Here is a 6,526-nt window from a genome sequence, read left to right on the forward strand (position 1 = left end):
CAAATCAGATTCAAATAAGATCAGTCATACTAAGGCAGTATAAGTTATACACAGCTTCAAATTAAGTTAATAGGAAATTAAGGATGGTTACTGTAATATGTCCTGCTATTTTGGGGACAGCTGTCTGTGTCCTCAAATCTAGTACAAATAGACAAACTAGAACAAAATATAATCAAACTAAACAGAGCAGTGAGAATAATGTGGATTTTAAATCTTGATACACTATTAACAATATCCTCTGCCTTCCTTTTTTAGACAGTTCCTCCCTCTTCACTTTCACAGGGTGCTTTGTACATTTTGGATCCCACTAACTCCTTTAGTTTTTAGAGTGGGGGAGACAACCTGCTACTTACCTAAGTGATTCTGAACTTTTTGTCCGTGAGCTAGATGTTAAATTGTATTCCTTTACCTACAAAAGCTTCAAGGTTTTCCTTCATTATAGATGAGTAATTCCCTACTACACAAAAGTATCATGTCTGTCCAACCTATCTGCAGGTGCTGGATGAGTTGCCCCTATTTCTCTATGGTTCCCTGTCACACAGAGCATTGTTTTCTCATTTGTGACTTTTGGTCCATAAACCCTCTTTCAGGTTAATTATATTTTCTATAACAGAATATCTCGTTAGACCCTATCTCCTGATCTACTCTGCCTGTGTTTCTTTTTGTTAGTGTATCAAGGCTGTCTATGTTAGAGATTATAGCCAATCTTCTCTGCCTCATTGCTGCTATGCTATTTTTCTGCCATTGGTTGTGAACTTTTCTCCTTTATTCCATTGTCTGCCTTGTTCTTGAGGCCTCTCTGCCACTGTTCCTGAAATCCTGGTGTTTTTTTCCCTCTCACTCTAGAATGTCCTTCAGTATTTTTTGTAGGGTTGGATTGGTGGTCACAAACTCCCCCAGTTCCTCTTTGTCATGGAAGCATCTTATTTCTCTATTAATTCTGAGAGACATTTTATCAGGGTACATTAATCTGGGTTGGAGGTTATTTTCTTTCAGGGCTTGGAATACTTTGTTCCAAGCTCTTCTTGATTTGATGGTTTGTGTCAAGAAGTCTGCCATGATTTTGATGGGTTTCCTTTTATAGGTGATATGTTTCTTTTCTCTGATGGCTTTTAATATTCTGTCCTTGTAATGAATTCAGGGTTCTTAATTATTATATGGCTCAGTGTAGTTCTGTTTTGGTTGTAGGTGGCTGGAGTTCTGTTTGCCTCATATATCTGATTATCATTTCCTTTTCCTGTGCTTGGGAAGTTTTTCTTAATTATTTCTGTGAGTAGCCTTTGTATTTCCTTTGTGTTTACCCCTGCTTCTTCACTCATATTTTTTTATTCTTAAGTTATAGATCTTCTTGTCATCTTCTAGCCTTTGTATTGTTACTGCCAGTTTCCTTGTTATTTTTAAGAAATCTTTCCTTTCACGATCACTCATTGTAAACCTATCTTCAAGTTTTGTTAATCTATCTCTAGTTTCTTTCAGGCAATTTTGCCAGCTTTCAATGGAGTTTTTAATTTCCTGGCAATCTCTTTGAATCTGTTTCATGTATTTTATATTCTTCATTGAATGATTCTCTCCTTTTTTTGTGTTTCTCCATTCTCCCATCTGTGTCTTCTTGAGAGGTGCTTATCATTTCTTTTATTGGTCTTCTTATATCTTGCTTTACTTGTATTAATATTTCAGTTTTGAGATCATCTATGATGTCACAAATATATTTCTTAATGTCAACTGATGCCATGGCCGATATTGCATGTTTGCTGCCCTCAATCGCTTCTGTATTTACCTCTCCTGGACCAATATTTCCTGGGATGGGGGTTGGGGAATTTTTCTTATTTCTTTCTCTTGTTATGTTTCTTGTTTCTTCCATTCAGGTGTATGGTGGAGGTCCCAACCCATTTCCTTGTTGGTGATGGTTCTTCTGAAGCACGCTGGCTAGGGGTTTCTGCCCTTTCCAGGTTGCTGTTGGTTACCTGGGTGAAAACAGGGGCAGTGTAGGCTGGCCCTTCCCCTCCAAGCCAGTCAACCATGGGACCTTCACTATGTTAATATGTGGAATTGGTTCAGGACAACTTCGAGGACAATTTCATCCCTGGCTATTGGGTCCTGGCCAGGGGTGTGACCCAGCCCAAGCAGATCCCACCAATCTGCTCTGGGCAGGAAGCAACCAACTGAAGTCACTGCCATTCCTTGTTCAGGCCTGTCCTGCCCAATACCAATATGTCATCCAGTCAGTCACCCTTTTCCTACAGGAGGATCAGATTCTGAGCACTCACTGCAAGTGGGTTAGTGGAGGTCTCCACAACTCCACACCTGTTTTCCATTGTGCTTGCCCACCCCTGACTTTAGCATCACTGCGTCTCCCAAGGTGAGAGCACCATGACCATGAGTCTGGGCCACCAGAGCAACAGTGCCACAACTGTGAGTTTGACTGCAAGTTTCCCTTTAGTTTCTTCCTGGGTCAAGAGGATCTATCTTCCTCTATCCGGTCTTCTCCAGGATGTTTTATTCTGGAATCTGGGCTGTTTATCTCAGGGTGGATCCATGTTTTGCTGCTTACTGATCCACCGTCTTTAGCTCCGCCTCCCCTTCCAAGTTGAGTTAATGCAGCTGTTCATTACAGCTACAGAAAGCTGAGCAACACAGTAAGTTTTCTAGTGACTGTCGGCATCAGTTTCCTTGTTTGCCCAATGAGTACAAGGATTTCTTACTTTACAGAGTTTTGTAACAATTAAAGGAAATAAGTTGCGTAAAGCACTTGCATATAGAGGACTTGAAGCAAATTCATGTCATCATAACTAACATCATTTTACATTCATATTAGCAAATTGGGTATAAAAATACACATATGAAAAATCTGTTTGAAAGTCTTAGGAAGTTTGTTTGAAATTTTGATGTCTTGATATTCATGCCAACTTCAGGAAATATATTTTAAGTATTAACTCAAATCAGGAGAAAGATTATACTTGGTAATTAGCATCCACAATAGATGGTTAAACAGAAATATAGAGGTTTTTCTATTTGTGTCTCTTTTATTACACATATAAGCTGATATTCTGATGGGCCTATTTACATAGTAGTTCTAGAAATGATAGTGAAATGCAGATTACTCTATTTTGCAATTTAAATGAAATATTGCAGTTTCAGAAAAGAATTCTCCAGACCACAAGAAACAATTCTGAGCAACATAAAAAACCAGAAGCAATGTTAGACTCAATTCTGCAAGAGCACTGCTGCATTCTGAGTACACCACTTTGTTTTCCAGCACATCGATTTAATTTCATGTGATAGGCTGGCATTAAAGTTCTCCCTTGTCTTTTTTCCAAAAATAGCCCAGGAAATATGAAAATGCAATATCATAGTAAAAGATTAAGTTTGTGAGCATCTATTTGCGGAGCACCAGGGTTATTATGAAGGCAGTACAATAACAGAACAGATTAAGGAAATGTTAACAATACTCATAAAGATATATACATATCTAACACACAACTAACAAAAAATCCTATGTGCTCAGTGAAATGTTACCCTGAGGATCTACCTTATTGTTGCCTATACCATTTACATCTACCATATTTATCAAAGTATGCAATAACTCTTTACAGTATTATAGTAATCTATACAATATTTTGTTCTTTACTAAAGCTAAGGGAGAAATTTTTGCATTACTAATAGGGTTTTATTTTCTTCAATGTTTCACAAATTCTTTGGAATGTTAACTTAAAGTGACTATAGTTAGCAAATTTATTTTTATTATTTATTCATTTGGATCTTGTTCTGCATTTCAGGCTGGCCTTGAATTGATTTTATAGCCCAGGTTGGCCTCAAACTCACAGCAATCCTCCTGCCTCAGTCTGCCGAGTGCTGAGGTTACAATTTACTTTAAGAGGAATTTGGTTTGGAAGTAATTTTAGTAACTTATAACTAAATATTTAAAAATTCTTTTGTTGTATAAGAAAGCAACAACAAATCGCAATTTACTACACAAAAATTTAACTTAAAATTTTACCTCATTCATATATGTAATGAATCCATCCATTTGTATTATGGCTTTTTTGGGAGGGTGTTTTGTTTTGTTTGAAACAGGGTCTCTGTATGTAATATAGACTGGCCTTGAACTCATTATATAGCTTAGGATGGCTGTGCAGTCATCCAATCCTCCTGCCTCAGCCTCCTGAGTTCTGGGATTATAGGCATGTGTCACAACATCTGGCCATTGTGCTGTTCTTAAAAAATGGAAATAATGTTTACCTACTTGAATAGCACATGACTAGTGAGTCTCCACTTAAATTTCATTTGTTGATATTTAGGATTCCACATTGTGATAAAAAATAATAAGTTATGTATTTGAAGTCTGATGATTTTTGTTTTCATTTCTTCTGTCTTTCTGTGCAATCATTAAAAAGAACATCAGGGAATCTTTGATCATAGTTTCACATTGTCAGCCTAACATTGGGCTAGCTTTATAATCCTGTAGATGTGTTTTGTCTGCAGTGAGTGAACATAAGGACACTGACATTCTTATTCTGACCAGCTCACTGTTTACCATGTCACCTTGGCCGGCTGGGACATTTCTTTCCTCTTGGGTTGCTCATTTGTATATAGGAGATGAGGAATTTCCATTCTACCAGAATGGTGCTCATTGAATTTCTCAAATGAACTTAGAAAATCAAAGTCATGAATGGCACACAGAGCAGTCACTGTGATATGTTTTAAATGTCTTTTATAATGTGACACCCCCCCACATAAGTCAATATTATTATTAACTTTTGGACAGAAAGATCAATTCATTTTTTCCTTTTCCCTTTCCCCCATCATAGTTTGGCTTTTTTTTTTTTTTGAAAAGTTTCTTCCTAATTCATAGCATCTGTTGTACATTTTGGATCTAATTTACCCACTCAGTTTCTCACACTAGTGAGATGTTTACATGTATGGGTCCAGTTTATTTCACTTATGAATGCAAGTATGGTCTTGCATTCTTTTTTATGGCTGAGTAGTACTTCATTATAGATAAAACCACATCTTTTGGGGGTTCCGGTAAAGATGGTGCATAGATAACAGCAGGCTACAGAGGATCCCTGAGATAGTCAACTTAGACTTCAAAAATAATACAGTGTGGGGAGTCCCAAAAAGAAGGAGATGGACCCACCCAACCAAGGAACAAACTAGCTGAGAGAAACCAATTAAACATACAGGCCTGGTGCTAATATTGGAACAGCTAATGGCTTGGTGCTCCCATTACAGCACTTGAACTTGCGCAGCTGAGACTTACCAAGCTCCCAAAAGCCGGCTGCTTCAACTCACTGGAGATGTACTCACACTGAGGTTGGGGTTCAGCATGCCGAACGGAGAGCTGAGCTGGCTGGGAACCTGCATTGACCTGTGGCGGAATAAAACCAATCCACAGAAAAAGGGGCTTCAACAGACAACATTCTGGGGCCTGGCAGACTGGCAAGAACAAGGAGCAGCAGTGGCTTCAGTCAGATGCTCCCTTCTCAAGCAGGATTGGTGGGGTGTGCTTGACCTGGGTCACACCCTGGGCTGAGATCCAATAGGTTAGCCCAAATGAAGTCCCTACGCCTGGCAGTGCAACCTAATGCAGTGAAGCCTGCAGCAGGTTGACTGACCCAGAGGGGAAGGCCCAGCATATGCTGCCCCTGTTTGTACTTCCATAGTAAGCTGCAGTGGGCAGGAGCACCTAGTCAGTGGACCTCAGACGAACTGTAATCAACAAAGAATTTGGGGCCTGCTATGTACACCTGAAAAGAACAAAAAATATGAGAAGAGGAAGCAACAAGAAAGGGCCCCCAACCCCCAGCCCTGAGAACATTGATACAGGAAAGGTAAATGCAAAGGAGACTGAGGATGGCAAACATGCAATATCAGACACAGCACCAGTGGACATAAAGAGATATTCTTGGGACCTCATAGAAGAGTTCACAAGTGAAATATTTAGCCAAGTAAAGCAAGATATAAGAAAATTAATAAAAGAGATGCTAAGCACCCCTCAAGAAGACACAGACAAAAGAATGGAGGAACTCAAACAAAGGAGAGAACCATTTGATGGAGAATTTAAAGAAAATATAGAATATATGAAGCAGATTCAAAAAGATTACTAGGAAATTAAAAACTCTATGGAAAGATGGCAAAACTGCTGGAAAGAAACTAAGGATAGATTATCCAAACTGGAGGACAGGTTTGCAATGTGGGATTATGAAAGGAAAAACTTTTGAAAAATAACAAGGAAACAAGCAGTAACAATACAAAGGCTAGAAAATGATAAGAGGATCTATAACTTGAGAATAAAGACTGTGAATGAAGGAGCACGGGTACAAACAAAGGAACTTCAAAAGCTATTTACAGAAATAATTAAGGAAAGCTTCCCAAAAATAAGAAAAAGAAATGATATGCAGATGTATGAGGCATACAAAACTCCAGCCACCTTCAATCAAAACAGAGCCACACCCATGCATATAAAAACCAAGATCCCAGAAATCCAATATAAGAACAGAATATTAAGAGTTATTAGAGACAAGAA

The sequence above is a fragment of the Cavia porcellus genome, unplaced genomic scaffold, assembly GCF_034190915.1.
Source record: "Cavia porcellus strain 051 isolate PalLab524CR breed Dunkin Hartley unplaced genomic scaffold, mCavPor4.1 scaffold_27, whole genome shotgun sequence".
Lineage (NCBI taxonomy): Eukaryota > Metazoa > Chordata > Mammalia > Rodentia > Caviidae > Cavia > Cavia porcellus.